The sequence below is a fragment of the Gopherus evgoodei genome, chromosome 2 (genome assembly GCF_007399415.2).
Source record: "Gopherus evgoodei ecotype Sinaloan lineage chromosome 2, rGopEvg1_v1.p, whole genome shotgun sequence".
Taxonomy (NCBI): domain Eukaryota; kingdom Metazoa; phylum Chordata; order Testudines; family Testudinidae; genus Gopherus; species Gopherus evgoodei.
The window spans coordinates 220,630,049-220,651,047 of NC_044323.1; the positions used below are offsets into that span (position 1 = coordinate 220,630,049).

General features: G+C 37.8%; 1 protein-coding gene across 4 annotated transcripts in view; it reads right to left on the reverse strand.

Moving 5' to 3' along the window:
- NOL4 (nucleolar protein 4) overlaps positions 1 to 20,999 on the reverse strand; it is a 273,762-nt gene that overhangs the window by 129,344 nt on the left and 123,419 nt on the right. Inside the window, exon 1 of one of the 4 annotated variants that reach the window (XM_030553012.1) lies at positions 14,428 to 14,522. The exons of the other annotated variants lie outside the window; for them this stretch is intronic. The gene's annotated coding sequence lies outside the window, so the exon portion shown is untranslated. Of the gene's footprint in view, positions 1 to 14,427; positions 14,523 to 20,999 lie in introns of those variants that run through there. 4 annotated transcript variants of the gene reach the window in all.

Genomic DNA, 20,999 nt, shown 5'->3' on the forward strand with positions numbered 1-20,999 from the left:
CTAAGATATATAATAAAAAGACTAGGTCAGATTTCACTTCTACCAACTTTGACAGTGACCATTTAATATCAATTTTTCAAAATCCTGTATTCAGGTACATTTCATTTTGATCACAAATTACGTATTCTGCACAAGTTTAGGGCACAACTTTAAAGGTACATCTACACTGCACGCTTCTTTACTACCATGTAGAGTACGTACCTGCATAGCCCCTTAGCATGGACATAAATAGCAGTGTAGCTAGTGAGGCCTGGTTTAGGTAAGTAGAGTAAAGCCACACCTGAAGGGTGTGAGTATGTTTGTGAGTACATACTGTACATGCTCTCTACTTGCCCAAGCCTACCACCCGTCTACCTAGTATTTTTAATAGTGTAGTGTCCCACTGCCTTCCCACTTCTGGAGTCTTTCCCCTCTGCAGGAAAAGACTCCGGCAGGAGGGAAAGGCTCTGGCAGGGAGAAGGCAGTGAGGAAAGTGAGGAAAGGCTTGGGTACTTGAGCAGCTCCCCACTATGGAACCTCTCTCTGTGGCAGGGAAAGACTCCGGTGGGGGGAGCAAAGGAAGGCTCTGCCAGCTCTCCATGGCTGGGGCATTTCCTCTCCATGACGCAAACACTGGTAGGGGGAAAAGACTCTGGCAGCTCTATGGTGCTGGAGCCCTTTCCCCACCACAGAGATAGAATCCGGAAGCAGGGAAAGGTTCTGCTAGCTCCTGCTGCTGGAGCCTTTCCCTGCAGCAGGGCCTTTCCCCGCTGCCTCCCCTTTGCCAAGTCTTTCCTCACCACAATGAAAGGCTCTGGCAGCAAGTAGCTGCTGAAGCCTTTCCCCACTGCCTCCCCTCCTCCAGAGCCTTTCACTGACACATGTTTCTGCACACCATATTGTGGACACAGCTTACCACCAGTGGTGTGTAATGTAAATGTAACCTAAGATACCCAGAAGCAACTATAACTCAATCAACAATGCATTTTTTTCACATTAGGAGAAAGATGAATATGTATAATGAGTCCACTTGAGCTACAGCCACTAATATTAGCAAGTCCTTCTCCCTTTTTCAATGCATATAACTTTTCTTACTTCCCTGGCAAATTATCCCATTTGTGAACTAAACTAAGCAGCTTCTGCATTAAAAGCCTAGTCCTGCATAATTCAAATCAATTAATAATTTGCCATTGGCTTCAGTAACACAGGATTCGGCCCTAAATTATTTTATTGATGAAGTCCTGCTCATTCACAATACATAAAAAGCAAGAAAGAACAAAACAGCATTTAGGGCTTATTCAATTCCCTCTGAAGTCAATGGAAAGACTCTCACCATTGTCAATCGGAGTAGGATGTGGCCTTTAAACAGTGGGTTATTATATATATACACACACATATTATCCAAAATGGAATCAACATCAAATTGACACCTCTTCTTTCAGAAAAACAAACTTAAACAAAACTGCAAGTTTTTCAGAAACTAACAGTAGATTTGAGAAAGTTTATCCAAAAAAAAATAGAGCTATCTTATTGGTAGATGTTACAGTGTATTTAATAGTACAGTGAACTGTCACTCTACAGCACCAACAGCCATCAGACAAAGTAAGAGCCATGTCACTCATAGTGCAAGCAGCGTCACAGGAAAAGGACAAATTTATAAAGTCTCTGCATAATTGTGCACCTACTTTGCATGCACAATTACCATAATTGCACATGTAAATTGGGTAACAGAATAATGGGAAAAGAAGGTGATTCAGTTAGATGTAAACTTGGGTTTCATATGCATAGGAGTGTCAGCCAAGGTTGCAGATGTAAACGAGATATGCACCAAAGGGGGAAGACATTTGGAAAAGAGAAGATTGAAATGGAAGCACTTCAAGAAGGTATGAAGTCTTTATATGAAAGATAGGATTCAAACCAGGGGGAAAGACTGCTAGAGACATTGACTTTTTACTGAAGGAGCTCAATTGGAAAAAAGTAATCAGTAGTACTGGACCATGCACAAAGACCTAGTTCCAACATGTTAAAAAGCAAGCGCTCAAAGTTAGCCCCTCCCTCCATATCCATAGTTAGGTACCTAAATAAGTGACAAAGTTTTCAAGAGCACTCAGTATTCCACAGCTCCATTGACCTCCTTTTCCTCTTTCTTGCCCAGGATTGTAGAAGTATCTGAGCTGCTAGCAAGGCTCGACTCTGGAGAATAACAGCTGCCTCTCAGCAGCAGAAAGGAATTGGAATGTTGCCAACTCAAAACAGAATGGAAACAAAAGAGGTTTGTGTTTGATTCCTAATTTTGAACCTAGGATGTTTGAGTAGACTCAAGGTCTTGCTAAATACATTTGCCCATCCTTACTTTTGCCCCATTGTACAAAATGGTATATATTTATATCGTCATATTCGACTTCAGGGCCAATACAAACAAAGACCTGCCAGGAGACAAAGAGGGAGATAAAAGATCAAGTCTATAGCTCTTGAGTCAGTGGAGGAAATACTCTATAAGGCATCTGCTCTGAACACTGGTATTTTTAACAGGTACATTTAAAGTCCCTGTCAAGGCCTAAAATTAGAATTACCAGGTTTATTATGGTTTATGGGTGCACACAAATAAATTTTTCTGTAATTCCACTCTTCAAGGCTTGCCTTGAGATCAAGCAAGACAAATACTGCTTGGGGGCCTTGCATATCCTCATCAACCCACAGCCTGCTGTTCCCTTAGTAGGATTGGAGGGAGGGAAAGGTCATAGCATGATACTCTTCCCCCAGTCCCATCTCCAGCAGCAAGACAGAAGAAGAAGGCCTTAAGAACAAAGATAACAAGTGATTGCTTTGGGCCCCACATATCCTAAGCAACTTCCATGACAAGTTGCTGCTTGAGGTCTCAAACTTTACAAGGCCCTGGTTCTACCTATTTTCTCCATTCCTGTAAGCAGGAAAGGAACTGAAACCGAAGATTTCTCTTAACAGAAAGTAGACTTCTTATATATTACAGTACCGTGTGCTCACTAAAAGGGATCAGACAAGCAGAAATGAAGAGAGTCTCGTATACTTCTGATCACAAAGAATTCAAATTACCTCTCTGCCACTCTGTTGGTGGGAGAGAGGTAATTTTTCTGTCCAATCTAAGTGCCCTAATTTGGGAGATTGGTTATTTTTTTCCAGAGTTCTATGGAGTAGTGGGACCATATTTTAAGTCTTTTTTAAGGCACTGATCCTGGCAAAAGCCTTTACACATTTACCTTAATGCTCATGAGTGGTCTCAGTGACCTCAGTGTTACTATTTTATCATAAAGCAAAGCATGGCTATAAGACTTGCTGGATCAGGGCCACATTTCCTGCATCTCCATCTTGACAATATCTTCTTAAATAATTCATGGCACTTTTTTTATTATAATACTGTTATTCATTTTTGAAAGTACACTGAATACAAAGGGGTCAGTCCTAGAAAATCTAAACAGTTTTATTCATATGGGTTCCCTGTTACTTTAAATGGGACTAGTAATTAGAACTCTGCCCAGGACAGAAGTTCTGTTTTGTGAAGGATTTTGAGATTTGGCCTTGTTCCAAAACCTGAAAATTTTAAAGTTTTCCATGAAGGGAAATGCAAGGGGGGAAATTGTTTCAAGTCAATCAAAACATTTCTTTTCATTTTTTATTTTATTTTGTATTATATATTAAAATATGTATATTATAAAAATTAAAAAGAAAGTAATTGAGTCATTTTGTTCCAACAATGTTGAAATGCAACATTTCAACATGATCAGAAGTTTTTTCCAGTTTTCCTCTGAAATGAAATTCCAGTTAAATCAGCCTGATTATCTGAGTGTTTTGAATTTAACAAAATATGGTTCCATTAAGATTTCTCCGGTCAGCTGTACTCCTTATGTTCATAGAGGTTTGCAGGATCAGGCCCTGATGCAGAAGGCGGTTATATTTAAAACTCATATATTGAAAATCAAGTAAAAATATTGGACAAGCAACTTACACCCCGAGAAGGTAGAGGAAGTGTACATTGATGTAGAAGGGGGCTTCTTTAAATTAGTCTCTTGCACCTTATTCTTCAGTGTGTCAGCCACAGCACCTTTGGCTCCCTGAGATCTACTTACAAACACTCTGCTGATGTGAGAGCCTGGTGCTCCGGTGCTAACTTTGTGGGGGGATTATTGTTACACTGCTATATAATTCATGTTGCTGCCAGGACAGAGTCTGTGTGGCTCAATTGTTAAGAGTCTGTTATGAATACATTGTATTTTTTTTAAAGTTTGCCAAGGATGCTCAGAGCCATCCAGAAAGCATAACAGTTAAATAGTGAACCATGGACATCTCACCAGTGCACTGATTATGATTGCAAATGGACAGGCAGTGTCATAGACCAAATCAACAAGTTGTTGGTACTGATTGGTCTCTCTCTGATCAGCATCAAAAACCTCTAACATAGTACAAATATCACAACTGTTGCAAGAGATATATAGGCATTTATATGACATTTATAATCAATTGAGAAAGTAAAGTAATATTTTTCCTACGAAAAATAACATGGATCTCAGACTACAGCCTCCTGAACAAAGTAATCTAACTTTGGTTGAAGAACTGCTGATTGCCAGAGTGCACCTAGTACTATTGGTGTACAGTTATTGAGGACAGTGTTGGAACTGCAAGCTCTTGCTTTCAGAGTGTGTGGCGGGGGAAGGGGAGGGTACTTACCTTGTCCTGCTTGCTAGATAGGGGTCTCTGCAGGAAAGGGTGCAGAGTCAGTCTGGTAAGAGCCAGATTAGATCAAGATGGTGTGAGATGTGCGTCTCTGCCTTAGAAGGCAGCCTGCTTTATCTCCCTCTGTTTTTGGTTCATGCATGTTTTCATTCCAAAATCAATATGAAGGATCATGGGCCTTGGAGTTGGTCCCACAGATCCCCAGGCAGCACCAAGGCCACAACCACAACCCAGCAGCTCACCTGAGTAAGCAGGGAGAGGTCCAAAGAAGAGTTAGCTTGCAGAGGGCGCGACCCTCAAAGCTCCTGATCAGTAGAAACATCCATCACCCCGATTGGCTGAGGGACTCTATATAAACCAGGAAGCAACAACAGGAAGTTGTCTGAGCAACTAAAGGAATCCCTGGCTGGTGCTACTACATAACCCCTCCCGCTTACCTGACTCCTGAGCTCTGCATTCCTGCCTGCTCCTCGTTCCCGCTACCCCTACTATTCTTGGTTCTTGTCCTCCTATCCCAGACTCCAGTCTACTCCAAGTTACTGCTGTCCTGCCCTGCTCCAGGCATCTGACACCGATTTCCAGCTCTGACCTCTGGCCATGCACCAGGGGCTTGGTACTTGATACTGTCTTCAGTTTTGACCCTTAGCTCCAACAGCTAGGAGTTACTCTGGCACCAACCACTAGGAGTGATCGCCCACACCCCGGTCATTGGATTCAGTAGATGTAAACATTGACTTCCATGTTAATTTGCAAAGAGTAAGAAAGGCTCTTTTGTATGTAGAGAAATAATATTTTTGACAGAGATTTAGAACCCATAGAGCATAATTTATTGCAACTCCCTGAAGACAGTGATGCATTTGATCATCTACCTTCTTCAAAATGTATCAAAATTAGAAGCACAGAGAAACTTTGGATGCTCTTTTGGTAAACAGAGCCAATAAATAATGAGCAGATACCATGGCCAGATGACTCCATAGATCCTGTCAATAAATTTAAGATTACTGGATACTTTGCTTTGGCATTTATAACACCATTTACTACAACTGCTGTGGATTTATGTTCACCCAGAGTTAAGATTGTCAATCCAATATTTCAAATATTTGATGTTTGAAAGAGATGGACCACACTTCAGCAGGGAACAGTGTGAGTAAAAGAGAATAGATTGAACAGTCTAAACATACATAAACAAAACAAAGAAGACTGAAAGCGGAGCCCCCAAGTGGAAAAAAACAAATATTTTACAATTGCTCTTTGTGGGGTATTGACACCTACTGGCACACACTTTGCAGTGAGCTCTTGCACATGGTGCAATTTTTTGGGACATCTGACACTGTTCTTCATGTTAAGTGCAGCTGACTTGCGCTGGCCTGAACGATATTTAATGGTAGATCCAGAAACAGAACACTTAGCAACGCCAGAAAATATATCAAACAGAAGGATTTCAAAACTTCTTAACAAATATCCATTTTTTTACAGTTCTTCCAAGATCAGCCTGACTTCTTTACAAATAAATCATTGTTAAGGAATCTTGTATCACACCAACTTTCAAGACTAGAAGTCCCCATATCTTTGGTGTTTTGTGGCTCAATGAAGCACTCAATGTTTCTCTGCTTGATAGTGCTGACTAAGAACAGTGGTCAATGATAGCAAAATATTTGAGCAACACTGATGACAATGCATCCTCATGTTGACATTCCAGAAGCTGTCATGCATGCATGTAAGTGATACTATTGGGAAATAAAATGCCATGAAAAAGTTTACATATAGCTTATAATTGTTGCTAATGGCATGCCTATCTATAAGAAAAAAACAGTAATGAAGAGTTATATTGTAAGTTCCCCTTTCACTTACAAGATACCTGGTCAAGACTGAAGGCAAGTGGCAACGTAAAACTCCAAGAAATGATTCTTTGGTGAACTGGCACAATAGATTTGTATATGAACATTATTGACAAGACAACACTAATACACAGTGCATCCTGTTCACTGATGCTATATTCAAATACATAACTAAATATGAGTAAAAGGGGAGCTCAGGTCAAGAGCCCTAAAGCAATTGTTTGGAAATGTTCTAAGTAATGATGTAATGGATGGTGATATTGCAAAAACTGCAGTACAATTTCCCCCACTAAAAACTTGCTAGCAACGAGACTACTTAGCCCAAGTAACATTTCAGTGGGCTGGCCGTTGTTTCATTACAGCAGGACATTTGAATCAGTTAATGTTCAGTCAGAACAGTCACTAGCAATCCACACAGAAAGCCGAGAATTTTATCTACAGAATCCAGATTTGGAAAATAATCCAACCAAATGCAAGAAAATTGTTCTCAAAATATTAAAAAAAGACAAAGCTGGGTTAAATGAAGGAACACTTGATGATGTTAGATTTTTTGTGCGTTAAACCAAGTGAAAATACAGAGCAGAATGATTATTATTGGCAGTAAGTCGTTTTGAAGATACTGTGGTGAAACTTAGAGGAAACGGCAAACAGATTCACTACATGGAAAGATAATTTCAAGACAAAAGTTTAGCAAGAGTTCCAGTTGTTAGAAATTCCAGTAGTCAAGGATAAATATAGTTGCTGTTGAGGAAAATCCTTTTCTTCATGAATGGCTGGTTGTTTCTGATGTGGGACCAAACGGACTAGCTGGACATGCTGAAACTGAAATGCATGGTATATAGATCTCAGTCATGACTGGAGCACCACTTACAGATTACAACAATTCAGGTGACCTTTGATTTTTGTACCTACAGCAAAAACAAATGATAATGTTCAACAATATGAAATGCCAAATGTGATTTTTTTTCTGCACAAAAGAACAGATTTTAGATTTACTACAGTAGCAAATATTATAGTATATTATAGTAATATAACCAATGAGACAAAAAAAGTCATAATCAAAGGGAAAGCTGGGAGCAGTAAAAGCACTGCGATCAAATCTATTACTTCCACTTTGAACAGTGAATTTGAGTCTGAAAGAGTTTTACTGATTGTATCAACTGGTGCTGCAGCTGTAAATGTTTCTGAAGCCACTAATCATTCTGCTCTGCATGCTAGGATCAATAAAAATTTAAGAGCTAGACAGTGAATCACCTCAAAAGTTATAAAACAGTTTGGAAAATTATAATTTTATTATCATTGATGAAATGAGTATGGTAGGCTGATGAATGCTAAAAAAAAAAAAAGATGTGAGATACAGACAAGCAATGCCACAGATGTCAACCAAATCATTTGGAGAAATGTTTGTTTATTTGTGTGGAGATTTTGAGCAGTAGACATTATTTCCTGATGGTCCATTCTATGGGGGTGCTCTCAGAGACAATTCATAGGATCAAGTATCGAGTAACTTTTTAGAAATTTTGAAAATGCTTCTTTCTTTCCTTACCTCATGAACAGCAAGGTATGGCCCCACAAGTATTTAGAACAATCTTGGATAGTTTGAGCTTGGGTGAAAGCATATCAGAAGACTGGCCAAAACTAATGCAGTGGGGGAAGTCTAATCTTTCTGTGGAAACAGTCACTAGATTTTTGAATGAGAACAGACTATTTCCTCAGATGGATTTACCCTTGAAATACTGCAATCTCTGGAGACTCTGATTGCTTGAATACCTGCAAAACACAATAATGCAGCCAGTGCTATAGGAGGCTATGATGTAGCACTAGGACTAGAAGCTAAGCTGTATCTTGGCACTGGTAGCAGAGTTATGCTAAAAACAAATTTATGGACAGAAAAAGGAATGGTCAGTGGTGCTCTTGATATAGTTACCAAGCTAGGTATGAGCTGGGGTGCAAACCATGAGAAGATAAGCTCACAATAGTTTGTGTAACATTTGATAAGTACACAGGACTGACTTTACAAAATGTAGTACTCATACCACTGATTACCTGGTACTAGAAGATCAGAAATGTAGCTTTCTGTACAAGCCAATTTCCTTTGATTTTGGCTTGGGCTGTGACTATTCGTAGGTTGCAGTGTCTCACATTATCAAAAGTTGTTGAGGTCTGCCCATACAAACTTGTAGCAAGTTGCACATACATAGTCCTTTCAAATGCCAAAGGCTCGAGGGGGTTATGTTGGACCCTAGTTTAAATTATTCATGGATACAAAAAACTTGAAAATATTAAAATGATAAAAAAAAGTGAAGAAATGAAGCAGCTTAGATGACTTAAATCAAATTTAGGTTTAATGGCACTATCCTGCAAAATTGCTACAGGTTATAGTCTATGCATAAAATGTCACTATATATGTTGGGACTGGGGGATTTTTTTTTAAATCTGAAAAGCCATTTTCACTTAAAGAATTGGATAACGTGAAGGTTGGCCTACATATCACTGATTGTGTGACCCTCAATAATTACATAAAATGCCAGTGCTGCCTTTCACCCACATCCCATGCAGGTGACACATTATACATTAACCCACACGGACTAGATAAACAACAATTTAGTAAACTACTGAGTCAAACTGTGACCAGATGCTAGAGGGCTGAATGGGGAAAAGAATGCAGTGAGTAATTAAATCCCTGTGCAAACAAAGATTACCAGCTCAAAATGATGAACCTACATTTCTTCTCCTGACACATGTCAGCCACAAGAAGCAGCACCCTCTTCTCCATTACAACTACCAGGCTTCTATGTCCACAAAAATGGCCTCAGGAGTTTGAAATTATTCAGTTCCCTAGCAATGCCCCTCTGCCATGGACATTGACCAAACCGGACAGTCTCTACACAAAAGAATAAATGGACACAAATCAGACATCAAGAATTATAACTTTCAAAAAACAGTCGGAGAACACTTCAACCTCCCTGGACACTCAGTAAAAGACTTAAAAGTGTAAATTCTTCAACAAAAAAACTTCAGAAATAGACTCCAAAGAGAAACTGCAGAACTGGAATTAATCTGCAAACTGGACATCATCAAATTAGGCCTGAGTAAAGACTGGGAGTGGATGGGTCACTATAAAAACTAAAAACTAATTTCCCCCTACTGTTACTCACACCTTCTTGTCAACTTTTTGAAATGGGCCACCCTGATCACCACTACAAAACTGATTTTTTCCTCCTGTTGATAATAGCCCACTTCAACTGAATTGTCTCATTAGAATTGGTAATGCAACCCCCATCTTTTCATGTACTATGTATATAATCTTCCTACTGTATTTTCCACTGCAGGCATCTGATGAAGTGGGTTTTAGCCCACAAAAGCTTATGCTCAAATAAATTTGTTAGTCTCTAAGGTGCCATAAGTACTCCTAGTTATTTTTTCAGTTCCCTAAAGCACCACAACACAGAAATCTTACAACTAATGTAGTTGCAAGTCAAAAGAACAACCGTAGCCCTTTTCTGATAGGCGTGCCAGACAAGGGAGAGCTCTTGGGATCTTCACTGCCTTTTGAAAGGGAGATCCAAAGAAGTGCCCAGGAAAGCCTTCTCACTTTTCCCTCCATGCCTTTTGCAATACTGAAAATCAACATAATCCCTTCCCCTCATATAGAAACATGAGACTCGCAGCACAGCTCTGAGAATAGCTTTTTAAAAAAAAAATTAACTGCTGCAAAGCCAGCTAGAAGAAAACACGGGGCCAAGCCAAATTGTGCCTTTAGATACTTGTTCATAATCCCACTGCAATCAATGGGAGCCACATGCATGCTGCTAGGGAAAGAACTGTGCCTACTACACTAAATAGACTGCACACAAAGTTAGAGGCAATTGAATTTAACATTTTTTTGGCCAGTGAGGGAAGAGGACAATAGATAAGCAGATTTAAAACAGTAAATGATAATCAGCATATCCCACATTTCAATACCACTATTTTAAAATTAGCGAAAACTGTGAACCTAAAATTTTGAAAGAAAAATATTCTTTAAAATTACATGCTGACATATTTAAATGACAAGAACAGAGACATTATTGAAGAGACTTTGAGTTTATGTCTCAAAAACTAATAAAACAAAACCTTGCTTCTGCTATAAAATATATGAATTCTTAAATGGTGGGCCCATTTTACTTGTGAACTCTCTCCTCAGCTCTGCCCAGCTCAGGTTCCTTTGAATATATGTTGCTTGAACACATTTTAGAAGATTTCAAGAGATGTAAAAACATCAAGAGATTTAGTGCCTCACCACTGTGAAACAAGATCCCCACTAATGTTAGAATAATTGCTTATTAATAACATGCAAGTGACAAATATCTGATTAAGAGACTCAGCTGCATTGTGGCAGAAGGGTAGTAAAAGCTATGAACTGTGATATCTTGTGACTTGTGCTATCACAGTAATGAGATTCCTGCTAGGACACAACAAGATTTATCATTTTATCATATTTGTGGATGCTAAGATAGCCAAGTCGTCTGAGGTACAGAGGGCTGCCTGGGAGGTACACAGGCCTGTTGAGAGAAATTTGGGGCCTCAGTACACCATGTTCATAGGGGTCCTCCCCCTCCCATTTCATTTTATTTACACAGACATTACAGACATTTTGGGGGAGTGGGCCCTGAGCTCAGAGCTCTGGTACAATTGTCCCCTTTTCCTCCCCCTTGTCAGTGCTGGAAATGCAGAATCTCTTACGTACGTTTCCCTGCAACGGGATCCATATGAAACATGGAGACCACGCATCCATTGACTTCAATAAGAGTAGGATCAGGATGGAAGTGGACGTTGTGCTGTGTGAGCTTTTTAAATAAAGTAGACAAATTTCAAGAAAAGAGAATTCCTATTAATTAGTTCTATAATCTCTTGACCTTACAACTCCTGTGTGGTACCACAACAACTCAAATGAGCAGAGATTAAGGTCCAACTGATCTGAAACATTTTGATTTGGCTCAACCTGACCAAAAAATGAAATATTTTGTTTTGATTTTCCTGACAGAAAATTGAAAGATTTCAGAAGAAGTTTAACTTCTCATGACAAATTTTGATTTTTGTGGAAACAGCATTTTCCCTTGAAAAAAACAATGACTGAAAATTCCTGACCTGTGCTTTGGGAGAAGAAATCTATGTGTAGATTCATCAAGAACACTATATGTGGAATCTCTGTAAGGGAGAGTGCTGCAAGTGTACCTGTTCTGGATACATACTTTGGGACTTATTCAGGCACCCATATTTATTTTAACTAGTACCTTACTAATGCAAGAAGTTCCATTCATGCAGTTACTAAAGTGTGTGTAGAAATATAAACTAGAAACCCAACTCCCTTAGTGCAGCAACAAGAAAATCAGACAAATTCAACATCTACGATAATCAGTTCTCAGAAATATTGTAGCCAACTTTCTGAAATGGGTACAGAGAGAATTCATAAGACTAACTCAATATAAAGCTCATAAGAGAAAATAATTGCCTTTAAAGCTCTCTGAAATACCAATCCAGCAAAAATTCACTCAGCCATGTCCCACAGAGAGGTTAAAGACTGAAAAAAGCAAGTCACATGATCTCAGCATGAAAGAAATTCCTACAAATTGCTTACCTTGTATTAACAAAGAGACAAATCTGCTACATTCATGCCATTAATGGTCTACAATTTTTGTAAATCTACAGATAGCTATGTTAAGTGGCAAAAATTTCAATATGTTGTTTGCAGTGTTGTAGCCACGTTGGTCCCAGGATATGAGAAAAGACAATGTAGGTGAGATAGTATATTTTACTGGATCAACTTCTGTTGGCCAAAGGTATAAGCTTTTGAGTTACACAGTTACACACTGTGTTTGAGCTCTGTGTAGAGCTTCAGGTCCAAAGAAGAGCTCTGTGTAGCTTGTACCTTTGGCCAACTGAAGTTGGTCCAATAAAAGATATTACCTCATCTATGTTGTCTTTCTCAATATTTCAATACACAGCTAAGTACAGAGGACTGAAAGCCTGCAGTAAATTCTCTAATAAATATTTCCCTGTGTTTCTTAATTTTGTAGGATTTTTGAAAAATAAATACTTCCATTTTAAATTGAAGCAGTAATTTCTGTGAGCTCTTTCCAATTAAAACTTATGCATTAGACTTCCTGTAATCCTCTCCTTCAACATCCCTTCTCTCCGTGGCATTTGTGTGGGTTCTCCATCGCTATGTCTGGCTTTGACTCAAAAACCAGCCTTGATAGAGACCTAATACTTTAGTACCTTTCCCTTATTTATTCCTAAATTCCTCTCTTTGTAGTAGATATATACTATTGATGCACTTATCTGAATGGACAACAAATGTCCTTCAGGAGTAGCAATGTTATTACTGTTACTGTAATAGCCAGGAGAATTTGTTTGTAGAAAGGAAAGCTGTTTCATTAACCAAATCAGGGCTCAAGTCTGCCACCTTCTGAGCACCACTGGCAGAGGGCATAAAATTTCTGAAGATCCTTCATCTCCTCCACTGGGGACTCAGGTCTCTGGCATGGCAACACACTGAGGTCTACAGTTTTTGTGGTAAAAAGTGGAAAACAGGCTGTTTCATTAAATAGACTGTGTGTGTAAATTGAGTTTTTTGCAAAAAACCAAAATATTTTAGATGTATGGAAATATCTGCTTTTTAGGAATTGAATACAGTTCTTCCATGTCAGAGCAATTTTTAATAAATGTTAAGACAATTTTTCTAAAAACTGTGCTATACTACTATTGTTAATTACTATGATGTTCTCTCATTAATAAGAAAAGACAATTTTTCTAAAAACTAAAAACTGTGCTATACTACTATTGTTAATTACTATGAAGTTCTCTCATTAATAAGAAGAGACATGAGAGAGAAAAAATAGTATATACGTATTTGTTTTGAAGTTAAGTTTTTGTAGATTTCAAAATAACCAGAACTTTTAAATAAATAATCAACATGAAATTTTATTACACACAGTGTAAAAAATCCATATGCTGAATATTTGAAACATTCATATTTTGTTTACTTGCTTATGAATGTCTAAACTATGCCCACAAAAATAAACTTTGAGAGAAAATTGACAGTAAAAATACATGTCAATACCAGACATTTCAGAGTTTATTATAACCTTCATAACTTAAAAAACTAGAAGACTTAAGCTTTATCTACTAAAAGTGGAAGACAGGACCACATAAAAGAAAAGCTAGAACAGAAAAAAAAAATAGACCATCGAACAATTAAAATATACCCTTTCTATCCAGCAAAATACAGAGATACAGCCACATTTTCCATGTTGTATCATGTCAAGTCATAACAGCATCACATAAAGTAAGCTAAATAAAAAATTTTTGTTTTAACTCTTCCTTAGAGAAAAACTGGTATTATAGTGGGATTATCCATTTAATAAACTTTTCATTTTTCTGTGCAGGTTTTAAATGAAGAACACAAATCATTGTTGAAACCTTCTTTCTAAATTTTCATGCTTAAAATGCATAGTTCAGCATTTTTGCAGTTGAGGATTGTAGTAGCACAAATAGGTTCCCTCACGCTTTTTATTTTTCAGCACACAGGAATTCTTAAGTGTGCATTATATTGCATACACAACTGCATGCTCACTACAATTTGTAAGGCATGCTCTTCATCACTTGTCCAGTTTTGCACAGCAAATGAGACACGCTTACGGTTTTCAGGTGTGCATCTCAAGGTTTTAAAAATTTACCCCCTAGTTTTCTAAAGAGCTAAAGCTTGTCATCAATATTTGAAATACCACCTCAACTAGCAAAACATATTGCTATTCCAGAAACAGCCTCCTGCTGTCATTCCACTGTTGGCATGGGACAGTTTTCAACAGGACTTAGAAAACCTCATTCAATATTCCACTCTAGAGGAGCCAACACTTACTGTGAATTCTGCTCTTCAACTTAAATACCAGTGTCTGTGGCAGGCCAATTCTATCATTGCAGATACAGCATCCCTCAGGCGAGGTCCAACCTTTCTCTCACAGTGCACCCAGGGATTAGCTTGACTTCCCCTAAATTCTCTCCACTGCACAGTAAGAGCTAATCTTTCCTGTATGAAGCAGGAGATGGTGTTGCTATGACAACTGAGCACATTCTAGCAATGGGACTACTGAGATGAGCTGAAAAGACGACAGTGAAACATGCACTCAGCCTTCCTCCAGGGCTATGGGATTCTTCCTCTAGGATTTAATTCCCCAACAAGTTTACTGACAGGCTGGGATGTTGATTATCTATGTACTTTGCTACAGGGAGATTACTAGTTAAGAATATGGTTGGAAGATCACGGCGTTATTTAATGAAGCTGCCATTCCTAGTTATGTTAAATTGCTGATTTTAAATGCAACATAGCTGTTTTTAAACCACTACATGTTCATAAACATTAGCCCATGCTTAGTCCGCACTAACATCTCAGTGTAAAAAAGAGAAATAAAGTCACAAGCCAAGTCCTTCAACTTTCGTTTTTCTATTTATTATCCATATACTATTTCTTTTAAGATTAGATACTCTCTCTCTCACACACACACACACAGAGCTCAGCATCAGTGTTTGAAGCGCTAAGGTTTCCAGAGGTGGGGGAGGGGATGCTGACAAAAGCAAATCTCAGCAGCCACATTTCTCATATAAATCAGTGAATAACCGCAATAAGCTTAGGGAGCCCTGTTCATCAAGGAAAAAGGAAATTGAGTAATCCATATGGTAAATATCAGATATTTACTGCTGCAGAATGTCTGACTACATTTTAAACACTTTTTCCTCAATGAAAAGACAAAGATTTCAGAATCTGTATATTTTTATTATTTGCACATTTTTAAACATTCAATCTTAAATTAAAATAGAAACTTGGCACAAAAATTGAATTGCCTTTATAAAAAAACCTTAACATTTTATTATTGCATACCTCCAGGCGATCTGAGCACAATCATGTCTTCTTCTCTTATCTCAACCAAGGTCATATGCCAAGGAGCCATCACCTCCAAGAGTCAGCAATTTAGGATATTATACCACAATTAATGGAATTTTCACCCATCCATTTATATGGAACTGATTTCACTACTCCTTGAGGTTTCCATTATAACGCTCTTATCTCATTCCCCTCGACTATGTGCCATGTGCACTACTATATACATGTTGCAGCAACTATGGTATGGCCACACCTCCTCAAAGTTTGCAGTGACTCCTTGTAACTAAGTATTTAGGAAGCGGCAGAGAAATATAATTTACACCACCCTAAGCCATCTCACCCTTATTGAAACCTGAAGGGAAAAAATCATCTCAGAGAAGAAGTCATCCAGAGGTGCAAGAATCCAGAGTTTAGATTTGATCCTGGTCTCCTATTGGGCTGGCAGCCAAGTAAGTGGCTGTATAACAACCCTCCTGTACACCAAGTTATATATGACTTGTAATGTACCTTGTATCTACCTAAACTACCTTGAATCCCAATATTACAATGAATGTATTTACACTGAGAAACTCACAAAGCAGAAACAATGTGCAGTATATTTTCCCAAGGCCACATAATACCGTATTTGTTGGCCCATTGTAGCCTTAAAGCAGCATCTGTAGAATTATACAATCTATTTAGATTTGCCTTAATTTGAGTCTTGGCATGCCTCTGCAATACACATGTACACAACATTAAAAAAAAATCTATTGGCCCTGACTCTATTCCCACAGCTTGCTATGAAGACATTAGTTTAATTCACTAAAAAGTTATCGCACCTATATTCATTATCATCTAATTAGTGTGAGGTTTCTTCATTTTTGGATTTTCCTACTCACATTATATAAAATTGGAGAAAGGCAGAGTCAGGTAAACAACATATGGTTTTGCTTTTAAAACCAACCAGCCAGAATTCTAGAACACTGAAGAATCTCTTCATTAAATAATTTTAAACTCAAGAGGTAATATTTTACACTTTATATTCCACTGGAAATCTCTGATATTTGTAGGCATGAAAATTGGTTTTGGAGGGAAAAGGACATATAAGCAAATGTTGGATGATGTTACAGATTTTTCCTGTCATATCTTTCTTACAGACTGTGCAAACAGGACATTATGGATTGTGAACTGGACTTCCTCTTGATAATGAAGCATGGTATTAGAAGACACTATTGCTGGAGATGCTACATTTCACATCTGTTTCAAAGATTAGTCCTGTCTAGTTTTAGTCATTAAATATCCTGTGGCTTTTTTATTTTCTCCAGCACCTTAGCCAAACATGGGTATGAGTATTCCACTGCATTGGTTATTCCAACCTAGAGCTGGAAACTTCCTGACTTGGTTTTCAATAGTTCTGCCTGATCATTCTATCGGGAAAAATGCCCCTACCCTCAACTCCTCTAAGCGGAACCAGGAATTTCAGCTTCCAAAGCTCAGAGAGCTACTGAGATATTCGGGAGGCCAGAATCACCACCACTGCATACTGGAACCCAAAGACCCCATGGAAAGGCAGCTCCTTCTACTGAATTCTATGGGAATTTGCCTGAGCAAGGAATTAGCAGAATGTAGCTGTACCCCAGGGGCAGTGCAGAGAAGCACGAATCCTTCCCATTCTGCCTTTGCTCCTTACCCCATCTCCTCTGTGCCTTCTCAGTTGGACTACTAGGTATCCAGGGTAGAATCCAAACTTTGTCCATTTTCTACATCTATTTTGTGGGGTACCAAAAGCACATCTGCTTTTCATGTGCACACAGACCTAGCAGGGAGACCAAGCAGGGGCTTGGAGGGGATGTTTCCTCTTATGTCTGTTGACAACTATACTGCCTGGACTATAATCTGGCCATAAATAAAGACCTCAAGATTTGGCTCATTATGAAGAACAAAGAAAAATACAAAAAATACTATGTGGGTCCAACATAAACAAGTTAATTTGGGCACAGGGACCTTCACTCTTGTATTCCCTGACATTTTTTATTTTTAACTGTGAAATTAACACCGAATTATCATCTCTTGCATATCACATCTCTATGTATGTGTACAATCTTTTCAGATCTTTATATGAAAGGCACCATGTGTATATATCTTTTTATTTGAACTATTCACTGACCCTGAAAAGTGTTCAGCCCTGAACAAAAAGCTTAAGCTTTGCTGAATTGGGGCTACACTGCCCAACACTTTGCAGAATCAAACCCTTGCTCTAGATTTTTAACACCTCATTTTTTTCATACTCCTTACTAATTCAGGATCTGATTCTGTCAGGTAATGAGTGCCTCAAATGATGTGCTGAGTGTGCTCAACTACTTGGGCAGTTAAAAAACAAATCAACATGAAGGCAACAATAACTGAGGGCATTCAGTACCTTGCAGGATCAGATCCTCAGTTTTAATATTCAAAACACAGAAACTGGTGATGCTGAGTTAATACAGAGAATAAATTTAAACAAGTGAATGGAGATCTCTGGCTTTGCACTGAAAAGCGAGACCCACAAATCTGCACTTTAACATACAAAGCACCACTTTATTTTACTTTTGGAAAAGTGTAATTTTGTTTAACTTTTTTCATCCTGCAATTTCATCCTCTGTGTCATTTAAGCAATCAGGATCTGATTCTGATCTCACTTACTCTAGTTTTCGCTACTTGTAATTCCACTGACTTCAGTGGAATTAGTCTAGATTTACACAAGACTAAGAGACAGCAGAATCAGGCCTTCATGGTTTCTGAATCAGAAGAAATGGGTCATCCCTTATGAAAAGAAAAAAATATATGATTTTCTTAAAGAAACAAATTACTACAATTTCATTCTAACCAAAATATTTTTATACATGAAAACTAGAAAAGTTTTTACCCATAAAATATTATTATTAGTTTGTCTTCCCACGTAAGCGGTTTGAATTTTGGATTTGTACTGGTAAATGCAGAGGCATAAATAGGTACTTGCAGAATAAACAAACAATCAGAGTAAGATGCAAGCTTTTCAACATTAAACAAAATAATTTCTAAATGAAAATCATCAATGCAAGACTAGGTCAAAAATTAAGATATAATAGGATGCTGTATTTCTCAGATCTGGAAGATTGGTTTGTCTGCTTGGATGGGGTTGAAAGGCAAAGCAATGATAAAACTGCTCTTGTTAATGTGTGTTATTTACACATCTTCAGAAAATTGGATTTCATCACTGTTTAAAGCAGGTCATTACATCAGGCTACTCTGTGTCAGTACAGTCTCTGATGAACAAGACTGACAATAAAAATTATACTGGATACTCATCTGATACACATGCTTATTCTGAAAGGATGTGCAGAAAATAATAGCAACACCACATTAAAAAAAATTACTGCCTTAGTCTCCAGGCACAACTTGAAAGTTTCCAACTCAAGTGCCTGAAGGTAGACACCTTAGCTCATATTAGGCATCTAAATAAAAGTAGTTTCATTTTCAGAGTATCCACAACTTCCTTTTAAGACAATGGAATATATAGGGGCTGACTGTCTTTCAAAAATCAGGCCATTTATTTATGTACACAATTTGGAAAATTTGAGGGTTGGAAGTTAAATAAAATTAATTATCTTATTTATACAAAAATAGTGTTTGCATTTTTTTTGCAAAGAAACGTATGTTAGCTAAAAAATGTAAAATAATTTTTTTTTCCTAGTATGATTGTGTTTCTCTTGCTAAGTTTTTAAGCTATCCAAACTCCAGAATAATAGAGTAGGTTTCCAAAAGTATTTTTTCCAGGTTAACTTCTGATAACATACAGTACAGTACTACAGTATGTTATGCAGGAAACTGTTAAATATTTTATTTTAGATTTTGTAACTTACAAGGTCAGTTACAGTTAACTATTAAAACAACTCATTGATTTCTGTTTCAGTTTAGTCATATGCATTGTGTTTGTAGAACACAATGAGTCTTTGTCTATAATATATATAGTGAATGGCCTAGTTAGATAGGTTAAAGGGCAATTGAGAGAACAAGCTGGCCATCTTATTCCTGGATCTCTCCTCCTTTGTAAAATATCCCCCATTCCTCCTCCCATACCCCAAATTGTCCCTCTAATTGAGTAGATCTTAGGCAACAGATAGCTTTTGAAAAAAAATATTTAGATTAATGGTATTTTTGCCATAATTTTAATAACTAAGTTTGCCAGCAGAGGCTGGTAGATAAAAAAAGGCTTCTTCATAGAAACCAACTGGTCTTTCAAAATGGCTGCCATCTCCCATTACACTCAATGAGATTAAGGCCATACTGACCTTTTGTTAAAGTATTCTCTTTCAATATGTCCACTGCTTCCCACTGTTTCCACTGACAGTGAAGCCAGCAGCCATTTTGTTAAGCATAATCTGTGGTCTCAATCCTATTGAATACAATGGGAAGTGGCAGCCATTTTAAAAGAGGGCAGTTTTATGTGGAATTCTCTGTAGAAGAATATTATTTGTCACTCTCTGCTAAAGAAACTTTCATTTATGCGCAATATTTGGGAAAGTTACTGTAAATCTTTTAAAAAGTTTTCAAATAGCCTATGCATGAAATTTCAAGCGAATTTTAATAAATTAAGTTTGGAATGTCTGTTATTCTGTTATTAAGATCATTCTGGAGAAACAGATACAACATTAAATTTCTTAAAAGACCCATTTTTTATTATTTTAACTCAAGCTACTTAACCTACTTGTAAACTTTCAAAATATAAATTCTGTACTCTACCAATAAATGCTATAATTTTGGGGCAAATACATATATTCTTAATACACAGGGCAGAGATTCAACCACCTTGTTAAGTGCAAAGCTCAGCCTTACTAGTGGAACCATAGTGCTGCCATAATAAATAAAGCAGTGCTTCCATAATAAATCTGTCAAATATGGCATTATTGTGTCACAACTGGGTGTTTTGGGGAACATGCCTGAGGCAAGAGTTTGTAGAAAGTGGGGGTTTTGAATCAAGCATTTTCATGGGTATGATCAGTGATTAATTATTAATAATCATTATTATTAATTACATGTATTATGGTAGTGCCTTGTGGTCTCAACCAAGATTAATGCCCCATTGCAGTAGGTATTGTACAAATACAGTGAGACAGTCTCTGCTTTCAAAGACTTTAAAATCTAACCAGAGAAGACAGAAAGAGGGAGGGGGGAAGAGAAGTGTTATTAACTGCACTTTACAAAGGGGGAAGTGAAGTTCAAAGCTTAAGTGACTTGCCCAAGGTCATGCAGGAAGTCTGTAGCACAAGTGGGAACTGAACTGAGATCTCCCAAGTCTAACTCCAATACCTTACCCCAAAAGCCAAACAATTCTTGTTCCCACCTACACATAGTACAGAGCCAGATTATGCTCTCAGTTACGCTGTGTATATCTAGAGACCTCCCCTGATCTCTCTCCACTATGTCCTGAAAGCAGACTCTGGCTCAGAGACTAATGTATTGGCAAGTTTGTGTAAGAAGCCCTCTGTTGAACAGAATGCAACTTCTCATATGTTTCTAACTATCTCAACCACTATTGCCTGTCATGCAAAGAA